The sequence below is a fragment of the Eurytemora carolleeae genome, unplaced genomic scaffold (genome assembly GCF_000591075.1).
Source record: "Eurytemora carolleeae unplaced genomic scaffold, Eaff_2.0 scaffold1409, whole genome shotgun sequence".
Lineage (NCBI taxonomy): Eukaryota > Metazoa > Arthropoda > Copepoda > Calanoida > Temoridae > Eurytemora > Eurytemora carolleeae.
Genome location: NW_019397334.1, coordinates 18,417 through 29,476, shown reverse-complemented (window position 1 = coordinate 29,476; position 11,060 = coordinate 18,417). Strand labels below are relative to the sequence as shown.

The following is an 11,060-nucleotide window of genomic DNA, read 5'->3' as shown; positions in this document are numbered from 1 at the left end:
CACAAAAAATTTTATAAAATCCGCTAACTTATTTTTTTCTTGTTTTACAATGTATGCAAGAGAATGTAAGAGAAAATGTTCACAAATGAAATAGAAGCCTAGTAACTTATTTTTTTCTTTTCATTATTATCATTATTATCATTATTATCATTATTATCATTATTATCATTAAAATCTGGTTCATGTTCAGATAGACAGTGAGAGATCTACTCCAACCAACAACGACACTACGTCACTCAAAGATTCAGAGGTGAAACACATTTATGATCATTCACTGATATATGTTGGATATCGTCTCTTAAACTGATAGACCTGTTAAACAAAATGTTAGACTTATTTTACAAATTGTTAAAAATGTTAAATGAGATGGAAATCGTTTAACATAATGTTAAAAATGTTTACCAAAATGTTAGAACTGTTTATTTAGTGTTTAACTTTATGTTTAAATGTTTCACATAATCCTTGATTCGATAAGAAAATATAAAAATGTTTTTAAAATGTTTAATCTTTTTGACTAAACGTTAGAACTGAATGACCGCAGTTAAAAATATTTAATAATTTTATATATTTAGGTCCCTGGGTCTCCACAAAAGCCCCCCGCCATACCTTCTCGGAACCCTTTAGGTGCCCCTCCTAGTCTCCCACCAGGGGCCCCGCCTCAAGGACCACCCCCTGCTGCCCCACCCTCCGGTCCTCCGCCCCCTTTACCTGGTAGACCGCCGGCTGGTCGACCTCCCCCCCCTGTTCCAAAACGCTGAATAAATGAAAACGTTTTAATTTAAAATCAAAGAAAGATCTCATAGTTTATATCAATATTCTTGTGTGGGATTCAAATCAGGCAAAATGAAAAATACATGAAAAATTTTCACTTTTTCTTAGTTAAAGGGACTGAAAGCGTAATTTCAAGTGACCCTCCATGCAATGACCGATTCCCAATGGTACCCTGATAAGCTTTCTCTGATCAATTATGAATAATATGTCAATGTTTATAATTTGAAAACTGATGATTTTCAATTGTGGGTTCTCAACAAAAGTGACTTGCGCATTTCTGCTTCAAAAATAGGAGTATTTAGAACTAATCACTTACAAACCTAGAAAAACGACAAGATCTTCCACATTATTGATCAGATAAAGGTTTCAAGGGTACCGCTCTGAATCGGGCAATGGCAAATGTGCATGGAGGTTGACTTGAAAGTATGCTTACAGTCCCTTTAAGTTTATATTGTATGTAACTTCAGCTGTATAGCGCGTTGAAACAAATGCTTTAATGTTTTTAATAATGCTTTCATAGTTTAGAAATTCCATGTGGCCACAGGAGTTATTTACAAATAAAATCTGACAGAAACTTATCATTCTCATAGAATTTTACTGATTTTTAAGACATTTTTAAAAGGCCAAGCAAGATTTTTTGGCGGCTTGTAAACATTAATCGAATAGCATACATTCCTGCACTGTACTGTACTGTAACCTATTGAGGGAATTTTTGTGGCTATTAAGGTCCAGTCATCATTATTTTTAATACAGCATACATTCCTGTACTGTACTGTACTGTACCGTACTGTACTGTACTGTACTGAATTTCTTATCCTGGTATTATAGTAAGTAATGTGATTTTATCTAGTCTGTATTAATCAATTGTACAAAATCTAAGACAGAGACAGTTTTGTAGATTTGTATTTTAACTTTACAACTTTAAAATCCCTGTTAGCTGTACCACCCCCGTGAAATGATGAAAAAAGAATTATTTTCTTGCATTTATTAGATTTGCTGTAAATGAACTAAAAAAGAATACGTTTTTCATTATTTAATTGTAATTTGTATAACTTACTCTAAATAAATAGATTAATAAAAAGTATAATATACTTTGCTTTTAATGGAAGCTTAACTTTCTCTATAAAAAAAGCTAAGAAAATTTCCCGTAGTTCTACTGAGTTTCTCAATCAAAGTTGAGTGAAATCAGTCCAGCAGTTCCTGAGTTAAAAATGATTAAGAACATTTCCCGTGGTTCTACTGAGTTTCTCAATCAAAATTGAGTGAAATCAGTCCAGTAGTTCCTGAGTTAAAAATGATTAAGAACATTTCCCGTGGTTCTACTGAGTTTCTCAATCAAAATTTGAGTGAAATCAGTCCAGTAGTTCCTGAGTTAAAAATGATTAAGAAAATTTCCCGTAGTTCTACTGAGTTTCTCAATCAAAGTTGAGTGAAATCAGTCCAGTAGTTCCTGAGTTAAAAATGGTTAAGAAAATTTCCCGTGGTTCTACTGAGTGTCTCAATCAAATTTGAGTGAAATCAGTCCAGTAGTTCCTGAGTTAAAAATGATTAAGAACATTTCCGTAATATTTTTTAATATGATAAAACTTATAAGCTTAACAGAAACCTTTTTCTTTAAAATTGTGTTAGGTATTCTAACCACAATATCCAGATTAATATTTTTAAACGCCCTGATTTGAAAGAGGATTCTTTAAATCATATTAACATACAGGGTTACTTACAAAGAATGAGATTGTAAAGACGAACAAAACTCTGAAATGATGACGATTTGAAGCTTTATTTTTAATCTCTGCATTCACGTAGATATTTTGATGGTTAACTAATTGATAAAGCACAAAAATGAGCCAGTTTTGACCTACAAGGGGAACAAGGGACCCTGAATGCAAACTAAATAAATAAATTCCGTACAATCGTCTTTGAAGTCTCGTCTTTTATGGGTAACCCGGTATCCCACGCCGTTTCTCTGTAAATCAAAGATTTTCTAAACTCAATGATGAAAACCCTACCAGGATGTACACAAGGAAAATCACAAACCAATTCTGAAATATCTTCTAAAATTCTTCGATATGTGTGGACTGTGGGGCATCTAAGAAAAACTTAACCTTGCATGGTTTAAAACGAACCAAAAACTTTGCCCAATTCTCTGCCTGTATCCATAGTAATTGGGATGAACGAGGGGAGGAAGGTCAGCCACAAAAATTTCTCGTTAGAGCCACATTCTTATTTTCTCGTCCGAGCCACCTCGAAATCCTTGTTCTTACAATATTATTTTTTTTAAGTGTCTAATCCTCTAAAATAAATCTATTTTTAAAGAATCGGGCCACGTTAGGGCAAAAATGAAAAGTTGAATTTTTGTAAATCGAAAAATATAATTTCATTTGAATGAAACTTTTCGAGTTTAAAGTCCTAAAACATCTTAATTTTAAGATATTTTTGGTATAGAATTCCCAAGTTTAAAGAACGTCAACCTTCATTGTTTTTTTCAAGAATATGAAACTTTAAAACACATAATAATCGAAGGACGAGGATTTTGAGGTGGCTCGGACGAGAAATAGAGGAGAACATGGCTCGGACGAGAAATTGTGGCTGTCCTTCCTCCCCTCGATGAACTTAGGTCGGTTTTTGAAAACTTTCAGGTTCCAAAAATATCTAAGCAGTGTTAAAAAATCAAAAACTGTTAATATTCCATTTAACTTTTCTTTCTTTTCACTTTACCAAATTTTAACCCTGAAATGCATTAAAAAAAAAACAATTGTTGTTCGGTTAATTTGTTTTGTTCCTTTTTAATAATATTGCCAACCTATCATTCCCTTAACAGAGGGAGGTTAAGCTACTTAACGTCCCTTGGGACAATTAAATAAAATTACCACCCAGGCTCTGTAAAGTTTGCGTGAAAAAATTTGCGCATTTTCATCTCAAAAACAATAAAATTGTGTACAACTACTTTTTCTGGAAATTAAAATTTTAGATCTCAGGAACCCTTGGTAAAGTAAAATTCCCTTAACTTCCCTGTAAAGTATTTGTAAATAATTAATAATTTTGTCTTGTTTAATAAAAGTTAACTCTACATAACGTATAATTTTTAAATGTTGGAACCTTTTTTTATGGAATAGTATTTAAAAGTCCAAAAAATGTTGCCCGTCAATACATCAATACCAGTATCTGTGAATTTCTTAAACTAGGCGACATTCTGTCTGCTGAGTCTGCTCCGTCTATGCAAAACATAGTCTAGAATATTCTAAAACCTTCACGGGGTTCTCAATAGTTTTCCGGACTCTTCACTTTCCTTCACGACTAGTTCCGGTCAGTTAGGTGCCAGGTCACAAATTACAAAAAATGCAATGAGATTTCTGTAAAGAGTACTGAGGCGTACATCGGGGGTGGGGGGGGGGAGGGCTCACCCCATGATCATTGAAATATATTGTTTCCAGTGTTTACTTGGTCCCAATGGGTGATGAGAACCCCCCCCCCCCCTCTATGTACGCCCCTGAAAGAGTACAGATGTTACGTAACTTTTGCGATTTATAGACCAAGATTTTTGGCAGATTTTCAACATAACTTCATGTCTTTTGTACGTATAGAATTCTGCGAATCTATTAAATACACAATATTACGGAGAGACCCATGAAACTGTGGAATACTAAGATGACAGTTAAACACAATTTATTATGTTTAGAAAATCCAATGATATGAAAGAAACACAGGAATTGTGCAGTGTAACTGTACACAGACAGTTCACTCTGAAAGTGGATTTTCAAGTTCCGGTAAAATAATGTTCTTTACAACTGCATATAATACTAGCCTGGGAACCCAGCGTTGCCTAGGGTACTTATAGTTACTCCAGCCGTTTACCCGCACTTGGACGATTTTACCGGGAAACTAAATTTTCGCAATCAAAGTCGATACACACAACTTAGAATCTTAAAACCAAACAAAGAACATTCACGATTTCCCCAAATCAAAATTTGAGACAAATCAGTCCAAAGGTTCCTAAGTTATGATCGGACAAACAAACAGACAGACAAACAATTGGCAGACCCGATTGGTCGAGTAAAGAAAATTGTTTTATATAAAACATTTTATAAAAAAAAACGTTGAATATTTATATTTACAATATAAAAACCATCACATTTTCTAGACACTTTTGCAAAAAATTAACAAATAATGTATTTCCTACACATTGAAAAATTCTTTTGCGTTCGTAATTGCAAATTATACGCATTTATAGATAAACTTTTGTTCGCAGTTCAGGAAAATATTGCGTAGAAAAATACGCATTGTTTTCTTTAATTCTGTTCTTTTAGATTTTTCGTAATACCTTTAGGATAAAGAATATCTATATTACGGGACATGTCGTTCTATTTTTAAGGGATTTTCTATTTTAAGAGGGTCAGACATTCACTATTCACAACCTTACCCTTAAGAACGTTATCTGATCAGTGGATGATATCGTCGTTTTTCTATATTGAAAAGTGTTAAATCTTGAAAATTTCCTATTCATTCTTGATCAAACGAAGCTTTTAAAGGGACCTTTATGAATCAGACATGCCGCTCTATTTTTGGAGATTCACATGAAATTACTGCAATAACAGTCTCATTAAATTGTCTTCTTATACAAATCATGACTTTTTTGTATTTATATTTTGTTTTAATGCTTTTTTCTTTTAATATTAATATTTTTTACTTGACTCAATTTTACTCCCGGTAGAGAATATCATGGGTTTATTCCGGTTTGGTAAATATCAGGGGTTTCCTCCAGGTAGGGGAATATCATGGGTTTACTCCCGTTACGGGAATATCATGGGTTTATTCCGGTTAGGTAAATATCAGGGGTTTCCTCCAGGTAGGGGAATATCATGGGTTTACTCCCGTTATAGAATATCATGGGTTTATTCCAGTTAGGGGAATTCCAGGTAGTGGAATATCAGGGGTTTACTCCCGGTAAAGAAATATCAGGGGTTTACTCCAGGTAGGGGAATATCAGGAGTTTATTCCGGTTTGGTGAATTTCAGAGGTTTCCTCCAAGTAGTGGAATATCAGGGTTTACTCCAGGTAAAGAAATATCAGGGTTTACTCTAGGTAGGGGAATATCAGGGTTTACTCCAGGTAGGGGAATATCAGGGGTTTACTTCAGGTAGAAGAATATCAGGGTTTACCCCAGGTACGGTAGGAGAATATAAGAGTTTTATTATAGCTAAAATAATATCAGGGGTTTACTCCAGGTAGTATGAAAATATCATGGGTTTCGCCATCAACAAAGAACTTGACTTTCATGAGAACTTGAAAATTAAAAGAAACATCTAAAAAAGTGTGGGGGGGGGGGCATTGAATTATGGAAACCAAGCTAAATAATTCCCGTAATAGTCTTGAAAGTTTCATCCCACCCTGTTTATTTATGCCTAAAAGGAACACATTAGGATTGAGAAATTTAAATTTTTTATTTACCATGTATCTTTTACGCACATTCAAGCTTATTAAAGGTTTATTTATCAATTTTTCGGAAGTGGGATGGGGTTGGGGGGGGGGGGGTGCGTTTTGACGTCATAGTTAAGATGTCCTTTTCTCCGTTCAGGATCGAACATGTCCTTATTATCAATGCATGACCGGAAATGACCGAAATTTAGAAAACGGCGGAGATTTAAAAGCATGCACCAGTGATCTGTAAAACTTTTAAAATCAATTATCATCTTGTCTATATTTAGTCTGGGCCAATTTTGAAGTGTCAACAGGGACCAGGCCTTTGTCCTTGGTTTAGACCAATCCACTTATGCTTTTATACAGCCCTGCATATTAAGATTATTGAGTTGTGAAGGACTGTTTCTAACCTTATTTTTGAATGCGTATCTGGACAAGTTCTAATTTATTTTTGCATCTGAATTAATTTATTTTAGCTCACAGTGAGGGAGAACTGAGAAAGACCTAGAAATCAGGAATAAACTGCTTTAAACAGGACTTTCTAGGCCTACTCAAGCCTTCTAGGCAACACAAATATATTTCAAGTAAAATATTTAAAACATGCTCAGGTAAAGTCGACCTTGCTTCATTTGAAAATCAGGAAAATCAAAAATAAGATTTTAATAATGTGTGTTGAAGGATTAACTACTTTAATTAATTTTAATGGAACTTATTAGCGAAAAACTATCTCAAATTTTGGTTAATTTTTCAATTTTTTTAGATTTCACTGGCCAAGTTTTTTATTGCAATTTTGTTATCGAAAAATGATTTTTTCGGTAAAAAATCTACATATCAGAATAACACTCGATAAGAGACAAAAATTCAAAATTCACTTTTATTTCGAAACCAAAAAAAACTAAAAAAATTGCTGGTTAGATATAATAATGCGATTTTGTAATCGAAACAATGTAATTATTTATTTCCTGCAAAAATCAATATATCATACAAAAGACCTGATCTGATTAACAAAAAGAGAAAACAAGCATTGATCTCGATATCCACAACTCTACAGTTTTCATCTCTGAACATACTTTTTATCAGTGTGTTCTATGTCCTTGAAATATGAGTTTTAGCTTTTTCATTTCTGTCTTCAAACCTTGAATCAAGGTGAGGAAATCGAAGAACTTTGAGTATGTTTTTTATTCAAAGGGTCGGAGACTTCTAGTTAACTGTGCCGTGCACCCCCCACCCCCCCATCCCCGCATGGAGGGGGACAAGAGGGGGGTTGTCAAGAATATGGGGATGGGGAAACTGGAAACTAAATATCTTAAGTTTTGAAAACAAGAACAATTGATAATTTGATTGGATAAATATTTTATAAAAATTACATATGTTTATGAGAAAAATTGCATGAAGGCCCAAATTGTGTGCCAGTTTTATCTATATAATAAAGCTCTTCGTTCATATAAATAAATTTTATCTATGGCTAGAAAAAAGGCTAAATAAAATTGACAGAATTTTTTAGGTTAGGTTGAGTATCCCGGAGGTAACATAAGCTAAAAAATCCAATTTTTCTTCAAAATTTTAATTGTTTGTTGGTCAAAAAAAAAATTTTAGATTCAAATAGCTTTTATAGCCTTTGTTATCCCAGGGAAAAATTGCAAAAAGACCAAAATTTTGTGCCAGTTCAATGATCATTAAGAATATGGTTTTAAGAACGAGGAGAAATTTTTATGGAAAATGGTGAAATTGAGAGAAAAGGTTCTTTTTGCTCTGTTATGATTTTTAAAACTTCCAAAAACTCCTAAAATCAAAATTTTATTTTTGTTTATTTTAAAAACCTGACAGAAGAACAAATGTTTTTGAAGCGTAAATGTGATATATCATTAATAGTATCCAATACGCAAAACATATGAATAAATGTAATATAATTTTTTTTATTTTAAAAAGTTTATTTATGTTTTATGCTCATTAAGAAATTTTTTTTTTTTTTAATTATTCGCTCCAAATTCTGTTGAGAATAAATGCGTAAATGTAATATATTAAAGAACAATTCCATTGTGCAAAACGAGAAGAAAAATCTTATAAAACTTTTTAATTCTTTAAATTAAGAATAAATTAAAAGTCAAATAAATTTGATTTACATTCATTTAAGATTTTAACAGCTACAGTGCCCGGCGTTGCCGGTGGAATTAATTTTTTAGCCCATTAGGTCCAACCGTTTGGCCGGCTATTGGAAGAGATTTTAGCCGAACAAAGCTTGTCCCTGAAATGTTATTTAAAATAATTATGCGTGAATGTGATATTATATAAAACGATTTAATTACGCAAAATAAACATAGAACATTCCCTTGTGATTAATTTAACACTTTATTTAACACTTAATTTAACACTGACTGGGGTTTCTTCAAAATTTGACATATTTTCGACCATGGTTAGTAGAAAAGAACTAACATAGCAAAATCGACCTAATACCGGATTCGGAAGCATTTCTTAATTACGTATATTTTGTTCGAAATCTTAAACAAAATGTTAGGAATTTCTAACAAATATTTTAATCCCTCTCATTCTAAATTTCTAATTTTTTTTGTTATTACAAAAAGTTATTTTTTTAAAGAAAACTCCACGCGTTGCTAGATTTGGCCGTGAATACTAGACTAGGGGAGGAAGGGCAACCACAACAATATCTCGTCCGAGCCACATTCTCCTCAATTTCTCAACATATTTTTTTTAAATGTTCAACCATTGCTGATAAGAATATTTTTTGGCTCGGACGAGAAAATTAGGAAAATGTGGCTCGGACGATAAATTGTTGTGGTTGACCTTCCTCCCCTCACTCACTGGACGGTCAGTCTCCTGTATAAAACTATCTTCCTGGAGTAGAATTCTCAGTTAAGAACGATCTATCAGACTAGAAACATCTAGACATTTAAATAATCCAAGGTGGGCTTTAAAACAGTTAATATAAAGTGAAAGAAAACATTTCTAGCATAATCTGGGTTACCCACAAAAAATGAGACGACTGTACGGAATGTATTTAGTCTTTATTCGAAAAGTTTTGATTTACTAACACTGTAAAGGAATCGAGAATTTACCACAAACTCAGAACTTCTAATTTCTATATCTTTGTTACCTGAGAGTGAGAGAGAACCTTTGATAATTCAAACTTAATTATTAGATCTAACAGCATTGATAGTTGGAAATTAAAGATCTACGACATTGGATTGTAAAGGCTAGAGATTAGAAAATCAGAGTTTGTGGACTTAATTCCTTTCTTTGCCAATCCCTTTAATTTGCCAATTAACAATCTTTTTTGATAGAAAGAGCCAATCTCAACCTTCAGATCATTCTGTAAGTTTAAAGCTTTCATACTTTTTGGGTAACCCTATGTGTAGAGAAATATCTCTATAAAAAATTACTGTTTTGGGGATTTTTAAAAATTGTTAAAAATTGTAAGCTTTATTTAAATATGTTCTTCCTCTTATTATTAAAATTTTAAATTTAAAGGGACTATATACTCGTAATTTCAAAAAATATTCTGCTTGTATTTAGATGCACAACGTAGCAATTGCCGCAGTGAGAACCACTATTGATGTCTGTGATCTTGTGCTCGTTTCAATCTCAAGGTAACAGATTTTTAAATAAAAATAAATAAATAAAACTTTTTAAGAACCGAATAAATTGTCAAAATGTTGTCACAAAATATGAAAATTGAGTTTTTAAAAAATTCCTTCAAAAGTTTAAATTCTTTGGCAGTTTTTTCTTGTTTGAATCCGATACAGGAGGACTGTGGAATCGAAAGTCAATTGTTGGACTCAAATTATGATTTTGCTTTATAACATTTAAGATTTCTTAAATGTCGTCTTTCTATTTCTCAGATGTATGGTACTCTCTGATATTAGAAATGTTTTCTGAAAAGGACTTTAAGTCCAGTTCCATGTCTTTGTCTTATCAAGTATGAACTAAAGATCAATGTTCATAATTTTGAAAACTGACTTTTTTCAATTGAAGTTTCTTTACAAAAGTGTCTTGCGTATTTCTACTGCAGTAAGACATAAATGAAAATTATCAGAACTAAACAATTTTAAACCTAAAAAAATTACAGCATCTTCCACGGTTCAAGGGTATCGCTGTGAATCTGAAAATGCCATATACAAAATTACGCTTATTGTTCCTTTTTTATTGATAAAAATCAATTTAATTATGAATAATATTTCTTGCTTCAGAACGAGAGCGCTGACAGACAAGGTGAGAAAAACCTCGGAAGAGAGTATAAATAAATTAAATACGAAAATATGCAGACAAAGAAAAATTTCCAAAACCAACCAGGGAAAAGCGCATTTATAACTATTGTAGAGATTATTTAATATTTGTAAACTTTATATTTTATATTTATTGTAATATGTATTGAAGCAAAGCCAGGTTTTGAAAAATGATTTTAAGAAATCTTTAAAAGAATATTAATTGAAAAGTTTTCTATTAAAGATTTCGATAATTCTTTCAAATTGTTTTCAAAACTGAGTTTCGTGGATTTTGTCAAAACTTTCTGGTTTTAGTTTAGTTTAAGAAGAGAGCTGCTAATTGCACCTGATTGTTGTAACATTGGACACCTGGTCCAAAACCTTGTACCTTAATATTCTTGCTCAAAAGCAGTTCTCAATCCTAACTGTATATGTATATGTAATATAAACCAGAAAATAAATTGAATGTCATCAAACCTTGTTTTTTATTCTGAATTTCTTTTTTTATATTATACTAGCTGAAGGGCCCGGCGTTGCCCGTGGAGGAAAAAATGTTGAAAAAAAATGTATAGCCTAAGACACTCCCAGGCTACCCATGAGTGTCCACAAAAAAAAATCAGCTCATTCGGTCCAGCCGAAATTGGAAAATTTGCT

General features: G+C 32.5%; 2 long non-coding RNA genes across 2 annotated transcripts; both read left to right on the top strand.

Annotated features, from left to right (window-relative positions):
- The first annotated feature begins 160 nt into the window (after positions 1–160).
- Positions 161–1,862, top strand: LOC111713582 (uncharacterized). The gene is made up of 2 exons (XR_002767749.1): positions 161–250; positions 573–1,862. It is a non-coding gene; the product is annotated as an uncharacterized LOC111713582 (long non-coding RNA).
- Positions 1,863–9,006: 7,144 nt separating this feature from the next.
- LOC111713580 (uncharacterized) lies at positions 9,007–10,882 on the top strand. Its single transcript, XR_002767745.1, has 3 exons — positions 9,007–9,108; positions 9,718–9,791; positions 10,392–10,882. It is a non-coding gene; the product is annotated as an uncharacterized LOC111713580 (long non-coding RNA).
- Positions 10,883–11,060: the final 178 nt, after the last annotated feature.